Consider the following 17,990-nt stretch of genomic DNA (forward strand, 5'->3'; position numbering starts at 1 on the left):
ATTGTGGTCAGGAGAAGTTTAAGGCTTTATAGGACAAAAACAGCACTTTGATTTGGGCATGGAAACGAATTGGCAGTCAGCGCAGTTGGGCCAGTCTTCCACTTGTCTTTGAGCCGTCTCCCAGCTTGCTTCCCCGCCCTAAGCTCTGGAGTATACCAGGAAGCTAAATGGGCTCCACAAAGCAGGAGAGGGTGCTCAGGAATGATCACATCAATGGCCCAAGCCATTCAGATGAATCCAGAGGCTGGTCAGGGCTTCAACAGGACTGCCAGTCATATCAGAGAAAATCCCCCAGAGCTGTTTGGAAACCCATTGGATCAATCAGCCTCTGAGGGTACACTACCCTAATAGTTCCCTGGCCTCTGCAAAGAAGAAAGGCGTTGAAAGCCTAAATCTCAACAGGAAATGATCTGACTATGACTAGGGACTGATGTCAATATTGCAAAATTTCAGATGACCCTCTTCCTGCCCAGTTGAGAAAACAAGCTCCAGAGTGCTGCTTGCTGCATATATTGGGCTGATGACATGTTGGGACAGCCCCATGGTTGTCATGAAGTCCTGAGCCACACCAGAACCAGTCACCTCAACATGGATTTCCCCTGAAACCAACACTCTGGGAGTCCTCAACTGTGCCTCTGAGACCAACTCTGCCAGCTCAGGCAAGGAGACTGCTTGGCAGCAAGGCAGTAAAGCAGCAGAATCTCTCTAATCTGTTCCGACTGCTCAATGTCAGGAACACACACTCTAGACCCCCACAACGGGACAGAGAGGAATACAGCAATTCTCCCTCTCCAACTTTAAGTCTGCCCTGAGGACCCAGGTGGGCACAGCTGGGTGAGACCAATTCCACCCTGCTCACCCACCCAGGTCTCAGTAATGGGTGAGGCAGCTTCCTCATCCATAATCAGATCATGCCTAGCCCTACCATGTACCACTGTAATTGCATCCCCCCTCTCCTCCCAGGCACACCCTCCCTCCATCAATAACAAAAATCCACACAAATTAAAATCAGTTAAAACAATTAAAAACAGTTAAAACATTGGCCCTGTCTCCTAGTTCTGAGAAAATATGGGAAACCAGTATGGGATCTGGCATATTTTAAATATACAGTATAGTGCTTCTTAGAAGAGTGCGGATTGCCCTGGGAATATTAGCAACTCTTAGAGGAGAGCGACAAACCTGTCAACTGAATGACACCAACCAGCAATGTTTCTGTCAGTGAAGGGTTAATTCCAGGTCAGGTGTGTCCTGCCCCGCTCTTTCGAACTGTGTCCCTCCCTACTGTGCAACCAAACCAAGCAGGGCTAGGGACTTTTGCATCGGGTACTTTATCAGGAAGGCGGAGACTGAATGATCGCATCTCTTCTGACCTATCGCAGCTGCCGCTTCTTGCGGTTTGGACAGAAAAAAAACCACACACACACAAGGAAAGAAGTGGGGGCATCAATGCTTCGGTGTGAATCAAATACTGCGAAACGACAAGGCGGAGCGAGGGCTTGACGGGCTCAAATTCCCACCAATACCTACGAGCGACTCTGGCCGAAGCAGCCAATGCGCCCGCGAGGCTTCAAGTAGGGAAGGAGAGAGGATAGCGAAGGAGGTGGGTTGTTGTCAGGGAGTAGGAGGCAGCTCTGCTTGGCGGCTGAGGAGGAGCTGAAAGGGAGGCGGCCGCGGGTAGCAGGTGAGAGCGAGCGCGGCCAGGCCCGGTAGGTGCTTGGCCGAGGAAAGGGGCTTCCGTGGACGACGAGGCGAGGTTCCTCCCTCCTTGCTCGGCGGGGAGAGCAGCGGGGCGACCTGTGGCGGAAAGGCCCGAGCTCCCTGGGTGCGGGCTGGTCGACTCCGAAGCCGTGTGGGTGAGCCTCGAAAGGGGAAGGAAGGAAGGGAAGGAGGAAGGAAGGAAGGAGGTGCGGGGCTGCTGCGCTCAAGAGGAGTCGGTGGGGAAGGCGGCGGCGGCGGCGGGGAATCCGGGGATGGGGAGAAGCAGGCTCGCTGAGTACGTGTGAATGAGTGCAGTGGCGTGCACGGGTAGGTGCGAGTGCGGGGTCGGCTCGGAGGAGAGCGAAAGGGGAGGTCGGGCGAGGTCGGGGTGCCGGAGGGAGGTGGGGCGCTCCAGGTGCCCGGGAAAGGAAGGGACCGGGTGGGCGTCTCTCGGCTCCATACATATATACAGGGTATATCTACAGTATATATAATGGTCGGCTGGGCTGGAGGCTGAACCTGGATCTGCGGCGAGTGGCCCAGGAATGCGGGCGGATGAGGAGCCCTGCGGAAGGAAGGAAGGAAGGAGAGAGGGAGAGGCGGATAGTGCAGGAAGCGGCGAGGAGGGAGGGAGAGGCAGAAGCGCCGCTCTCGCTTCCCCGGGAGCGGAGGGACCTCGGCGCCCCTGCCGCCCCTTCCCGGCTTCAGGGGTGCCTGCCTGGGACTGGCCTCCCTTCCAGGCCCCGCTCGGTCTGGGGAGTTAGGGTGGGATTCGTGAAGGAATGTGGCCAACTGGCTTCCTCTCCTTGGAATATATCTGCCCTATATTTCATTTTGTCTTCGGGACTACTTGTTTGTAAATGAACCCTTTTTGGAGAATCCTGGCTTTGCAACCCCTGGAAAAGGGGGCGGCGGCGGGAAAGAGCTGATAAGCTAATTGAGCGAAGCGCCGTCCCACCTAATCTTTCTTGGCTTTGTGCGAAGCAGAATTGATGTGTGATAGCATTAAAACAACGAGGTTAAACTTTGAAAGATTGGGTGTTGGCACTGGCAATATGATTACTTTGGTCTTTAAAGGAGAGCTTCATTTCCTTTTTATATCTTTCTGTCAGGATGTTGGGCGCAAAGCAAGTGTATATCATATTTAAAGAGGATTAATATTAATACAAAGTGCAACAGTTACTGAATCATAAAATACTAGGTTTTGTGTGTCATGTTTCTAAATAACAAAATACTCGAGATTTTTTTTTATCCTTCCTTTGAGTACTTATTGTGAAATGTGTCTATTTGGCTTGTAATGTCTTGCAGCAGCTCTCATCTGGAACTCCTTCATCCACAAGATTTATGTAACCTGCTCATTAATTTTTCATAAAGCTCTAAAAGTTTCTGGTAGAATTTATTCTGTTTAATGTGTAGGTTGTTGTGTTTTCCAAGACCCTTATAAAGCACTTATAATGATTTATTTGGTTGTAATCAGTTATTTGTCATAATAATAATATTTATACCCCGCCCATCTGGCTGGGTTTCCCCAGCCACTCTTAAAACCTTTTGTGGTCCTCAAATGTGTGTGTGGCATCTTTAGCAAAGATTATGTTTAGCAATACTGTACAGTTGAACCATAATGGCATTTGTATCTGGTTATTCTCTGCTGCAAAGTGTGCATGTTACGCATATTTCACTTCTCCAATCCTTGGACTTGTTCTGTAGTTAAAATCATGATAGGTCTCTTAAGGCCAACTGCTATTTAATGTTTGACATAGTAAAAGAGTGCTGATCTGTACAGTTTTTCCGCGGATTGTTGCAATGTTTTTCCATTCTTTCCTTCTTGGCCATTCTTTATGGAAACAAATCAGTGACATCAGTCATGTGAGCAAAATAAAACCATAAATTGTCTGTTCCTCCTCAGTTCAATCCTTGTCCTTTATCATATTACTTCTTTAATGTACAGATAAATAGACAGTGGGGTGGGGAAAGTTGCTGTTACACAAGTTCTGTACAAAGAGTGGCAAAGCCAAGATGCATAATGAATACTTTCTGTCACTGAAGCCCCCTTGGCTCAGACATTTGCACTCTTTAGTAGAAAATACATAGAGACAACGAGAATAATTTCCGCAGCAATGTGATGCATCTTCCAAAGTTTTATTTGCCTAATCAGATTTAAGTTCTTAATTCAGTAGTGTGTATAATATATATACCCTGTGTTGCCTGGAGCATCATTTGTGCAAACACTCTAGGTACTTTATTGCAACAATGTAATACCGGTTTAATTAAATTCAAGCTGTAGTCTAGCAAGGGTTTTGTTTTTGTTTTTTTTGCATTGTTTTTAAAGACTTAGTGTTTTCAACCTTGCAAAAACTCACAAAAGTTACTAGCCCACATAAATTTATCTCGCCTGTCAACTTGCCCACACATAGTTTTAAGAAAAAAAGAGTGAGCAAGAGGCTGTATCAAGCCTCAGTTAGTCCATGAAGGGAATGGATGATGTAAGTGGAATATTTTGCAATCTCTAAATTTAGGAGATTTTATGTTGTGGAAGTATTGGTGGGAAAATACTTACTGATATTATCTTGCACTCTGTTTAAAGCAGCACAATTGGGGGCTGGTACTAACAATCCATTTGAAGTGTTCTGTCTAAAGTCTTGCTTGCAGAAGATACAATATTAAGTAACTTTACTACACTGTTTTAGGAGAATGACTCTTATCAGATAACGTCTTTAATCCTGAGCCATTTTGAAGATTTTATAGGCTCTAGAGTACTCTGGAATAGGTATTGTCAATACCCAGACCAATAAAACAGATATCAGCAATACAAATGTTTATTGGCTAATATATTTTATTAGAGAAATAAAATACTGGACAAAATATTACATTGGGAGAACAATTTCATGACTCTAAGAAAATATATTGCAAGTTTAGTCTGTTGATGACCTCTCTTGTTCCACACTTGCAATGCCTAAAAATGTGCCTTATATAGGAACAAGTGCTGTAACTAATGTGCTATGGTAGTGAAAGTAGATTGCACGCTGTGCCAGAATTCCCTTATTGTCTGCTGTCTAAACATAGTGATGAATATAGGTAAACTGTACTTCAAATATTCTGTACTCTGTAGCTCTCTTCTGGCATTAACTGGCTTGAAGAGACAACATACTGGTGAATACCAGTTTCTGGAAACTGCAAGACAGCAGAATGCTTTTTTTCTTTGGTCTGTTTGCAGACTTCTCACTGGCATCTGGTTGGCACTGTGAGAACAGAACGTTGGACTAAATGGGCCTTTGTCCCAATCCAGAAGTCTCTTATGTTCTTTACCGTGAAAGTTCATCTTTAGTTGCCTCTTCCCTCCCCTAACCATGCAGCTCCCCAGTCTGTCTTATGAGGATAAGTTCTGTAGTGAAGAACCTTTTTTTATCTGTGGAATTGCCCTGTGTAAGGGAAAATAATGAACTTCCAAGATTCTCAATCTGTGGAGGGGCCTCCACAGAATCAAAGGTTTACTTTCGTTATGAAAGAGACTAAGAGATTTGTGTGTACTTGCGGGCGGAGCGAAACGTGGACTCAGTATATACTTATATTGCCTCTTCAAGTTAGTAATGGTTAAGGGTGGTGGTGGTTATCTTTATATCAGTCTTTGCCCACTGTAATCACAGACTCCTGTTTCAAGCATGACAGGACCATGCAACCATCATACCAAATTGTTGGCATTGGTGAGATCTACAGGGAGCATCCTATCTGCAGATTATCTTGTGTCTGGGATACTGGTACAGATCTGGTGTTTCCCTGCCTAGTCAAACCCTGCCTTTCTGTAGTTGCTACTATTAAACAATTGGGAATCTGAAATCTTTGCTGATCTACTGCAGAAAAAACCAAAGATCTGGCTGTTGATCCCAATCTCTACCTTTCGTCTACCCTGATTGAGGCAGGTCCAGGGAATTGTACACTTACCAATACAGTGTTACTTCTAACTGTGTTGTTTGAGTACAGCTGAGTACATAATGAAGTTTCAGCAAATAGGTTTCAACGTTTTGAACACTGTCTTCTGAAATTATATTTTGCTTCTCATGCAAGAATAATATTATTACAATTTTTGTGATATATATTGACTTACAAAAGCTGGAAATGTTATTTTCTGTAGTTCTTTATTATAGCAAATTACAGTTATGGATGGAGGATAGTCAGTAAGTCATTACACAGTACTTATATGTTTTATAACTTTAAACTCTTATTTAGAATTTTAAAGCCATCTAGTTTTGCCAACTATAAAATTCTGAGAAACCTTGGCTGGCTTATGTCGTTCTTTCTTTTTTTATTGGAAAGAGCTGAGACAGTTCTGTGGAAAATCACTAAATCAACATTTCCCCCCTCATGCAAACCTGGTATGCTTCTGAGTTGTACTGACTTTTTGTAATTCTGCATCTTCAAATTGCAACAGAAGGAATGGTTCTGAGTACTTTGTTCTGCTAGTTTTGAAAAGCTTAGAACTATTACCTTTACAGAGTTCTCAGGTGGGAAGCTTTATTGATGGACATCTGTATATTTAATATCTTGCACTTTTTAAATGAAATTACCTGCCTTTTAAGGCAGTTCTGCTACTAAACATATATTGATATCTGTTTTGGTTAATCTTGAAATGTGGTGAGGCTTATAGCGTGATTCTGTGCATATTGCTCAGAAGTATTTTCCACCGAGTAATACATCTTATTTGACCATAACACACTACATTCATACAAAGGGACTACTACCAAGTAAGTGTGTATAGAAATGCAGCCTTGCTTTGTGTAGTGTAGAAGATCTTAAGTTTAACCCAAGAAAAAATGTGTTGGGTATAGCTGCATTCTTGGTTCTGCCACTGAAGAAGCAGGAACTAGTGGTAGACTAGGTAAAGTCAATTGATAGTGGCAGTGCAGAGTTTTCAGAAACTTTTCCAGTACCTTTAATTAATTGGGATTTGATTTAGCATTGTCTTAAAAGCAAAAAGTAAATACTGTTTTTTTGTTTAACTATCCCACGCTTTTCATTACACAAAAGTAGTTTAGCTGAAATATTTTATAAAGACCAAATTAAAAATGCACACTTAATGTGGTTTAAATGTTCATAGAAATTCACATCTGTTCTTGGAAATGTATTGTACTTTTCTCAAAAACAAAACAACTCAGTAGCATATACTTAACATTGTTCAAATGTTAAGCAAATAATTTGGGCACTGTCAGCTGTTAGTATGGTAGGAATACATCTTGTTTGACCATAAGCATAAGCCATGACAAAACTAACATAGTCATACAAAATAAAATTCATGAACAGTGTCTGCATATATATAGCTTTAGCAAGTCTAGAAAGCTGTTCATAATAGATACAGGTATGCTTCCTAGGGATAGGTAAAGGTATCCCTGACCTTTAGGTCCATTCGTGGACGGCTCTGGGGTTGCGGTGCTCATCTCGCTCTATAGGTCAAGGGAGCCAGTGTTTGTCCACAGACAGCTTCCAGGTCATGTGGCCAACATGACTAAGTTGCTTCTGGAGAACAGAGCAGCGCATGGAAACACCGTTTACATTCCCGCCAGAGCGGTACCTATTTACCTACTTGTACTTGACGTGCTTTTGAACTGCTAGGTTAGTAGGACCAGGGACCGAACAATGGGAGCTCACCCCGTCGCGGGGATTCGAACCGCTGACCTTCTGATCGGCAAGCCCTAGGCTCTGTGGTTTAGACCACAGCGCCACCCGCTGTTAATATGGTAGGAATCTTGTTTGACTATAAGCATAAGCCATAACAAAACTAACATAGTCATACAAAATAAAATTCATGAACAGTGTCTGCATAATACAGGGGTCAGCGAACTTACCGTGAAATATCTTGTGTGCATGTGCACGGGCCTCCTCTGACCCGGATGTGCACCGGAAATAACGCATGCGCACAAGCTATTTCCGGTGCTCCTCTGATCCGGAAGTGGGCAGCCGCACAGCACCGGTAAGAGCAGGCGGTGGGGGGCGCTGTGGGCCAGATAAGCAAGTCCCTCGGGCCTTAGTTTGGGGATCCCGGGCATAATATATAGCTTTACCAAGTCTAGAAAGCTGTTCATAATAGATACAGATATGCTTCCTAGGGAGTTAATGGCAAATTTGGAACTGATCAATTTGACAAAATCGATTGTTGCAAATCTTCTAAACAATGTATTTTTGGAGAAATGTGTGATAGATTTCCCCCCACAAATATTTCACTCCGTACGTCTGCTATAAAGAAGCAGAGGACTCAGATTTAGCACATTGATGCCTGACAGTGCAGGATCTAGCATACATGGCATCTACTACTGTATTTAGGAGGGTGATCTTGGCCACAGTAGAATGCTTTCTGGTCTGCTTTGTGCATCACATTAAACCATAGTTAAAACAAACTATTGTGTAATGTTAATGTGCTAGGTGCATGCTGCTGAAATGTCCTCGTTCTGCTCTCACTGCCACTGCACTTCTGGGAAACAAACCAGAGTGGCCTTGAGTGATAACCAAGGATTGTTATTCGCTTCCTGTGCATGGTTCTTTTGGAGAGAAACAAGCTATGAGCCTAGATTAAGAAGTCACAACAAGGTGGAGTCCAGCTTGTTTCCCAGCAGAATGAGAATTTTTAAGTTGTGTGAGCACATTACTTTCTCATTAAACCATAGCTAATTTTAATTACATTTTAATTTGATGCGTGAACTATAGCAGTGTGTGCCTAGGAACCCTTAGGAAATGATTGGAATAAATGGTGCTAGTTAAAAAAAATATATTCTTTGCAATTTCAGCACATCAAATATGAAACACTATTCACACAGAAATAACCTGGGTGAACCATAAGACAACTAGGTATCTAGAAAGTATTAGTAATGGATATTGTAAATGTATAAATTTACTACTAGTCTTATCACCACAGTTGGCAATTAAGTTATTTGAAGAAAACAATGCCTCATTAAGTGGCTTTCTCAGTTACAACTTTTGAAGATTTGATGTTTGAAAAGAAAACAAAGGTTATCCCAAATATATGCCTTATTATGTACTTTGAATTTACACAAGGGTAATAGTTTCGAGAAGAAAATGATCACTTTGTGGCTAGAGGAATTTTCGAGAAAGAATGGCATCAAATTGGCCGTCAGGGGCCAGCAAGAACCACATTTGTAAACATAAGAGAATACTATTACAAATTGCTTTTCCAGTGGTATCTGACACCTCACAGTTTGAGTAATATATATCTGTCATGAAGATAAAGGTTTGGATGCATGAATCCTCAAATGCAGATATAGGTGGCAACCATTTTGCACTATTTGCCTGATTGCCAATGCGTGGGTCCTTTTGGACCCTGAAGAAGGCGGAACAGGGTGGTGGAATGCAATGGGCATATGTATATTCCACTGATGCACACGGGGGTCAGGAATGGAACCCCTGCACAAAATGATCACTGCCTGTATGGTAGTCTTGTCCTTTAATAATGAAATATGGGGGATAAGTTACAATATTAATCAAACTAGTAATGCATTATGGTTTTGGATCCTTTAACAAATCTGTTGGGCTGCTTAGATGACCACATTAAACATAAAAGATTGATATGGAACATAATAGGTGCTGCCATTATGTTAATAGTCCAAAAACAGAAGAACAAACTGATCAAGCTATTGCCTACAATTTAAATAATGGCCAGTTGAACTTTGGAAAGTGATGGAAATTCATAAACTTACAGAATGATGGAAGACAAAGGAAACTTTTTAGATGTACTATATTTACTCAAATCTAATGTGCCGTCGAATCTATTGCATGCCTCAATTTTCAGAACCTAGAAACCAAGCAAAGTATTAGCTGGTGAATGTAAATGTGCCATTGAATCTAATGCGTACCTTAATTTTCACAATGTAATTTGGCCAAAAAAGGTGAGCATTAGCTTTGAGTAAATGCGGTAAATGGCTCTCAGTGATTTATATATGAGAGATATGGATATGAGATATGGATATTATACAATTTTTCCATGGTAATAGCATATTAGAACTGTATTTATTGTTTGTTTGGACACAGCAAGATTTTGTATTAAAATTGTGGTGTTAAATCTGGTACAGATACATTCCGAATACAGTCCTAGCTACATCTCAGATGGGGTACTCTAGTGTTACCACACTTTCTAGTGTTCTTATTTTTGTGTGCACTTGAACATGCAAGTTATGCATGTATCCCTGGAAACATGGTTTTTGGCAATCTTCAGTCTGGGTATGGCTGCATGCCATAGGGGTTATTACATTATGTTAATGCCCATTCACACTTGCTTGGGGGCACCAGTAAATTGCAAGATAAATGTGGATAAAATGGTGTTCATGCAAAATGGCAAACAGTTAAATAATTTTGCAACTTGAAGTGCTAATTGCAATGGTACAGAATGATAAAATGGTTACAAAATAATACAGACTATCCAACAAAATAATAAATCATTCAGTAATGCTCACAGATCACTCAGATCCACACTTCTTGTGCCAATAGTTAAAATTGCTGTTTAGGAAATAGAAATGGATGGAGGGTAGAGAGCTGTCACAAATGGCAAATAGGAGGATGCTAGTGTGCCAAGGGGTGCTCAAATGCTAGTTTCTAGGCTTTGGGCCAGGGGTCAGCAAACATTTTCTGGAGGGGGCTAGTCCACTGCCCCTCAGACCTTGTGGGGGGCCAGACCCACCCTCTCCTGAAAGGACCCCCACCACCACTCACGCCGCAGCCACCACCTTGTCTGCGGCGGTGTTGATGTCCTCTGCCTCGGCCAGGTGTCCGTGGAGCGCAGAGCCCATGCCTCTGGCCTGGGTCGCGGAGGCAGCCTCGCTGCCGCCGCCACTTCCTTCTGTTCAGCTCTTGGCCATACGCGGCCACCTCAGCGGTAAGGAAGGGGCGTTGCTCAGAGGCGTCCGCGGCTTTGGATTGGCTGCAGGAGCTTTGGATTGGCTGCAGGAGCTCTGTAAACCCAGGAGTAAATGCTTCGGTTTTTGAACACGCCTTGGAATTCGAACATGCCACACAGCTTCCGTATTGAGGCTTCCATATGAGTTTTTGGTTTTCGAACGTTTCAGAACTCGAACGGTCTTCAGAACAGATTACGTTCAAAAACCAAGGTACCACTGTATAACCATATGATGACTTCTTGCAAGAAGGATGAAGCAAGTACATGTTATATATATTATATAGACATTTCAACAGTTGTTGGCCTTGATAACTAGGAATAGAACCTCCATGTTCAGAGGCAACATACTACTAAGTATCAGGGGCTGGGGGCAAATTTTGGATGGGCATCAACATAATTTCTTGCATATGAGCTTCCTGGAGGCTCTGTTAGCCAGATGTTGAAAACTTAAGAATTGACTGTCATTTAGCAAGGCAGTTGACTGTTTTTGGTAAGATTGATCAATTCTTAAATACTTTTTAAAATGTCATTGGTATTGATACAAAGTCTTGAATATCTAGTTAATGAATAATGAAAACTAAATTTTGCCAAACACAGCAGGGTGGGTCAGTGTCATGTTATAGTCGAGCACTTGTTGACCTGCAGTGCCTAGACTGTTGTTGTTGTTCAGTCATTCAGTTGTGTCCGACTCTTCGTGACCCCATGGACCAGAGCATGCCAGGCACCCCTATCCTCCACTCCCTCCCACAGTTTGGCCAAACTCATGCCAGTCGCTTCAAGAACACTGTCCAACCATCTCATCCTCTGTCGTCCCCTTCTCCTTGTGCCCTCCATCTTTCCCAACATCAGGGTCTTTTCTAGGGAGTCTTCTCTTCTCATGAGGTGGTCAAAGTACTGGAGCCTCAACTTCAGGTTCTGTCCTTCCAGTGAGCACTCAGGGCTGATTTCTTTAAGGATGGATAAGTTTGATCTTTTTGCAGTCCATGGAAATCTCGGGAGTCTCCTCCGGCACCATAATTCAAACAGCATCAATTCTTCAGCGATCAGTCTTCTTTATGGTCCAGCTCTCACTTCCATACATTACTACTGGGAAAACCATGGCTTTAACTGTAGCTTAGCTATAAACTGCAGCTCTTTGGGGCATCACAACTGACAATGGATGGGAATTGGTGCAAGTATAACATGCTCAGTTACCTTGCTCAAAGCATTGGCAAGATGAAATAACTTGCTATATGTAAAAAGTGAAAGTACTGATTGAGAAGTGTGGTTACACTTTAGTCTGTCTTCCTGTGTTGTGTGCAAATTAAGTTCCTGTTGTAAATAAAATAAAGGAGGGAGAACACAGTATCTGTAGGATCTGTAGGTATCTGAAGAAGTGTGCATGCACACAAAAGCTCATACCAAGAACAAACTTAGTTGGTCTTTAAGGTGCTACTGGAAGGGGAAAAATATTTTTTTTTTGTAGGATCTTATTTCACTTCCTGAGCCATTGTGTTGAAAAAATAAGAGTTACAGTAGTTATGTAGGTGGGCATATTTTGCAAGAACACAAAAATACTTGAAGATTATGGAATCTATACAAAATGTATATATTGTCTTGGCCCCAGAATGAAGCCTAGTTCATGCAGACAGAATAACTTCCTAATTTGGGGGCAGATAATGAGGTATGTACATTGGAAGTGATGCAAGTGAATAATGCAAGGAAGCAAGTTAACCTGCAGTGTTCCTGACATAGTTACCATGGTATAGCAGTTGTTCAACACGCCTGCTAGATTAGGAAATCTGAAACTTTGGCTTGGATAAAATGAATTGTGGTGCTGTGAGCTGATGACTGCTTCAAGTACCATTTTAAAACACAAGTAGGGTAATGCAATTTGAGTTCTAGAGAGAACCGTACTAAGCAGTAGAATTTGATGCCCTGTCCCTCTGCTGTCATATTGGAGTGCTACAGTAGTCTTGATGCAGTAGCAATGTAGAGGAGAACTGTGTTTTGGAGCAATAGCTTGTGAAAAGAATGTACTAATTAATGAATATAGTGCTGGTCCACAGAAAGTAAACTGAGATCATGAACTGTATTAAATATTTCATGATATGGGAACAGCAGGGCAATTTAACCAAACAAAATTTTAAAATATAAGAATGTGTAGATTGCAGGGAGTTCAATAATAAGGCCTGTTGATTGCTTTAATCTTTTATCAAACGACAATTAGAAGTTAGTTTACTAATCAGGATCTTAAAGCATCATAGAATCATAGATTTGTTGAGTTTGAAGGGACCACGAGGGTCATCTAGTTTAACCACAAAACTTCTGCCCAATGTGGGGCTCAAACCTACAACCTTGTGATTAAGAGTTTCATGCTCTGCTGACTGAGCTATCCTGGCTGACCATTAAGCCACTATTCCCATTTTGGGCATTACAGCTAACAATGTTTTAATTAAACCAGTATGTACGTATGGGGTGTGTGTGTGTGTGTGTGTGTGTGCAAGGAGTGAGGACTATTGCTCATTCCCAGCTACGAAGCTGTTGTATAGCAAGCTGGTAGTTCAGCATCTAAATTGTGCCTGTGTATACCAAATCTTTTGATCATGCCACTTAGAAATAGAGTAATTGACATAACATTTGGCATCAGCCACACAAGCACATGGTTTTCGGGAAAGAGATAAGCACCATGTTGCTGTAGATGAGGTGAATAGAAGATAGCCTGGGTGGGGAAGAGCTCTTGCAGAAAGGTAGGTAGAGCTGTTTACTTTATCTTTTGTCAGGGATGTTTTTGATTTTTAAACTGTTCAGTCCCACAACACCTGTACTTCTTTTCTTGGTAGTTCTATACATTTTTTTTTGCATGCATTACAGGTTTTTTTTAAAGATGTAGGAAATTACAGTTTCATCAATGTAGGACATTATACAGTACTTGTTAAATTCTGTTATATGTGTGTGTGTGTGTGTGTGAGTGAGAGAGAGAGAGAGAGAGACGGGGAGATGTTTTCTTTATTTTACCCCCCCCCCCGTGATCCTCAGATGAAGGGTGGTATAGATATTCAGTAAACAAATAAATAAATGTGCTGCAAAAACACTACAGAATACTAAAAATCCAGGAATCTAAATGACTAGATTGGTAAACTTTGTCTGATACTCTTCCTGGTAGAGATAGATCATAAAATCATGCTGATAGCAGTTAACCAGAAATAGCTGGAACTTTTGCCCTTTGGACCTTCTATCTTTCACATTGTTCGTTCATTCTTTGACTAATCCTTAGCTTCCAAAGTTCGCACAAGTGGAGTGGGTGGAGTGGGCGGAAGAGGAAAAAGGAATGGTGACATTCAAAACAGTGCAACAGTAAATTATTGCAGTTGCATGCTACTGATAGCCAGTGAATATAGTGTGTTGAAGAGGGAAATGTGGGACAGATTAAATGAATATTGTGATTTTGGCTATCGGAGATTCATGCCTTGGTTGAATTCAAAGTAAAATTGCTATCCTTTGAAATGCCTTGTGAAAAGGACAATTGCGAGTCGATGACCCACCCCCGCATGGAGTAAATAAAACACACGGACACATGATTTTTGGTTAATGGCGAGCAGGGGCAGATTGAGGAAGATGGCAGTGCCCAGGCTGGTGACTGCAGCCTGGCGCCGCCCCCAGGCAGTCCTATTGGCTGGCTATGGGGCTTGTGCAGCAGGAAGGAGGGGCAAAGGCGGGGGTCGGAACACGCCCCCTGCCAGCATGGGAAATGGCCCCCGCTTGCAAATTCTCCCCTCTGGGGTGAGGAGAGGTCTTATTTGACTTTCTACTCCCTGGTTTAAGAACGGTTTCCTGATTTATTTGAACACTATGCTGTACACCAGTCTTTCCCAACCTGGTGCTCTCCAGATGTTCTGGACTACAATTCTCATTATCCTGAACAGTGGCCATGCTGTCTGGAGTTGATGGTGGCTGAGAGTCCCAACAGCATCTGGAAGGCTGCTGTATACTTTCTCTCCTTGCAGCAGTGCAGGCACACATCCAAAGTAAACAAGAGGCATATGCAGCAAAATCCTGATGTCTGTAGCAACTAGGAGCAAATTTGGGAACTTCAGGGGTTTGAAGGCACAAAGTTACAGCCCTCGGTCACCTACAGATCAGCCTAACCTTTGCATGCTACGTATAACATAAGTTGAGATGTGTTTATAGATAATTTTAGAGATAACAAATGTCTGTTGGTGAAGGTTACCTCCCCCACCTTTTAAGTTCACTGTGGCACTAAGTTTAAAAGGCCTCATTCCTTTTTAAACCAGTAGTTGCTGTGCAAAGAATATGAACAATGATGGCTTGAAAACGTTGCCCATGTTGAACCTGCTTATATCTATTTCATTGTTTACTTTAGAGGAGGTGATATGTTTAAGAGTGAACAATTCTGATACAGGGAAAGGCTGCAGCGTTTGAAACTTCATAATTTAGAGAAAATATGAGTAACGGGGGATATGATAGAGGGATATAAAATTGTGCATGGTGTGGAGAAAGTGAATAGGGAGAAGTTTCTCTCTCTCTCATAATACTAGAACTTCAGGGAATCCAATGAAGCTGAATGTTGAAAGATTCAGGACAGACAATAGAAAATACTTCACATAATGTATAATTAAACGATGGAATTTTCTCCCACAAAAAGGCAATGATAGTGATGAACTTGGATGGTTTTAAAAGAGGATTAAACAAATTCTTGGAGGATAAAGCTATCAGTGGCTACTAGCCACAACAGCTATCTAGTATGCCTCTGAATAGTAATTGCTGGGAATCACAGGTGGAGAGACACTGTTCAGCTTGTGTCCTATTTGAGAGCTTCCCATGGGCATCTAGTTAGCCACTGAGAACAGATCAGGTTGGCCTGATCCATAAGAACTCTTCTTATGTTCTTACTCTTGAACATGTGTGTTTGTTCAGAATTTTTTGTCTATTTATACTGATGGACTGTATTAAGTGGGTATACACTTTTTTCAAACTTAGACTGTCACTTTGGCAAAGGTGGGACTTGCATTTAGATTCAGCTAGACACCTCAGCAGTTGTAGAGGCTAAATTGTAGACAATGGTGCTGAAAAAACCTACATTCTTACCAAATGGAAATGTGCAGTTCACAAAACCAATAAACTTTCTGAGGGCTTTCTTCTCTCTCATTTGAAGTAAATAACACGTGTCTAATATAAATCCACAACGTGTCCGTCTATTCCAAGCTAGGTTATGATTCCATAATGTTCAACTCTGCAAGGCAATCTGATGAAAAAACTGAACCCTAACTATCAAAAGCTTCTATCGTGCATAGGAGCTTATTGCATGTCTATGCAAAAGCATTTAAACCTCTTCTCAGTATATGCCACGTGCAGCTCTTCTGTGTTTTACTGCTAAACTGCAATGGCTGCCTGAGCAACCCCCTTGCAATGGTGTGTTTATGCCAAGTAGGAAAACTAGCTTCTTTAGTTTCAGTATTTGCACTTGATTCTAGTTGTTGCAGGAATATTTGATACTTTCATTGCAGTGCACCAGGAGACTTCCTGGCAGGTGGGGGGCAGCTGGGCACAAGACAAGCTCTGCATGGGTCTGTTTTCTGGTACTTAAAATTTGCTTGCTTAGTTTTCTGGGAGGCAACATTTACCTGCCTTAAATAATGCTTTCAGTTGCATCGTGAGCAATGTTCATTTCACAACTACTATACTGCAACTTGTAGTGATGACTCCAAGTCTCCAAAACCACACAGGAACAGCATTTGCGCATAGTCACCAAACTGCAAGAAAACGTCCGACTAAATCAGCTGTGTTCACTGAAGAACTTTATGCAATCAGGTCTTAAATTGCACATTTCCTGGACTTGGGGTGGTGGTGGGAATTGTTGTTTTAGCGGAGGGTTGGTGAACCTTTATCAACATCAGGACTGAATTCTTTTGTGGGGAATTTTCTGGAAGCCACCATGGCAGTGGTGATTATGGCGAGAAGCAAAAGTCAGCCAATCAGTGGATGTGCTCTTAACCTTTGTACAGTAGACTACATTCTAGCCACACTAGCAGGTGTTTTCCACCAACCCACACAAACATTGCTCACTTTAGGCAAGCCGGAGGCATTATTACAGTTCAAAGACAGGAGAAAAACACTTGAGGACAGAGTGGAGCCAGAGATGTTTGGAAGGTGGCCTGGGCAGGGGCATGGCTTACAGAGGCCTGGATAGCCACATTTGGCCCCTAGACCTGAGGTTCTCTAACCCTAGTTTACACCTTGGATTAATTTGGGTTCAGGTCATAGCTATTGCTTTGGTGTCCATGTACACCTTCTGGATGGTTGAAAAACAGTGTCCCTGGGAACATACTTGGTGCCTTTTTTTAACTTTGAGTAATTGTAGCAAGGGTGGCACTGTGGGTTAAACCATAGAGCCTAGGGCTTGCCGATCAGAAGGTTGGCAGTTTGAATCCCTGTGATGGGGTGAGCTCCCGTTACTCGGTCCCTGCTCCTGCCAACCTAGCAGTTCGAAAGCACGTCAAAGTGCAAGTAGATAGGTACTGCTCAGGCGGGAAGGTAAACTGCATTTCTGTGCGCTGCTCTGGTTCACCAGAAGTGGCTTAGTCATGCTGGCCACATGACCCGGAAGCTGTACACCAGCTCCCTCAGCCAGTAAAGCGAGATGAGCGCCGCAACCCCAGAGTCGTTTGCGACTGGACCTAATGGTCTGGGGTCCCTTTACCTTTAATTGTAGCAAATCTCCACATCAATATATAAAGGCTTGGAACTTAACTTTCAAGCAGTTTGTAGACCTAAAACAATTTACTTGTAAACTGAGCTCTGCTGTAGTGTACATTTCCCTAATGGGTATTGGTGTCTAGTGGGCAGGATTTTCTTGTCATCTCCTACATCAGTTTTCAAACATAACAACAGCAACAAAGACCAAAAGACCATTAGATCTTAACAGCCCCCAGTCAGTTCTCCTGAACTTGATAAAAAGTATTTGAAGCTTAAATTGTTTTGTGCTTGTCAGACGATTGATTCAATTACTTAAAAAGCATTTCCCCAGAACTTTAACTGAGGCGCCGGCAGGCTGTGCAGTGATTAGCATATAATATAACTAGAAACATAAATTGCTGTCTTCGAAACTTTTAAGCATTCTGTTTGTCATGTAAGTTTTTTATGGCAAAACAATGTGCTAAGCATACTTGCACTCATTCTTAGAGGTTTTTTGTATGGATAGGGAAGATCAGGTGCCTGTAAGCTTTGCCTTGCTTCACGGAAATCGGCCAATGTAGGCAAGCAATAGAAGAAACTAATAAGGATGTGCATGGACCACAAAATTTGGTTTAAACTCCAATATGACACTTCCACTATTGGGAAATGAAAAAAACAGTGATACTTCTTCACTTTTCTGCAGAAACCTGCAGGCATAATAAGT

The 17,990-nt window shown here is 42.4% G+C and overlaps 1 protein-coding gene across 5 annotated transcripts in view; it reads left to right on the forward strand.

Annotated features, from left to right (window-relative positions):
- The first annotated feature begins 1,566 nt into the window (after positions 1–1,566).
- The window catches only part of NUMB (NUMB endocytic adaptor protein), a 57,318-nt gene continuing 40,894 nt past the window's right edge, over positions 1,567–17,990 (forward strand). For 4 of the 5 annotated variants that reach the window (XM_033146312.1, XM_033146339.1, XM_033146329.1 and 1 more), the window contains exon 1: positions 1,567–1,681. The gene's annotated coding sequence lies outside the window, so the exon portion shown is untranslated. Of the gene's footprint in view, positions 1,682–1,829; positions 1,854–17,990 lie in introns of those variants that run through there. The other variant, XM_033146319.1, reaches the window with a different exon arrangement.

Source organism: Lacerta agilis, chromosome 1, assembly GCF_009819535.1.
Source record: "Lacerta agilis isolate rLacAgi1 chromosome 1, rLacAgi1.pri, whole genome shotgun sequence".
NCBI classification, from domain to species: Eukaryota; Metazoa; Chordata; class Lepidosauria; order Squamata; family Lacertidae; genus Lacerta; species Lacerta agilis.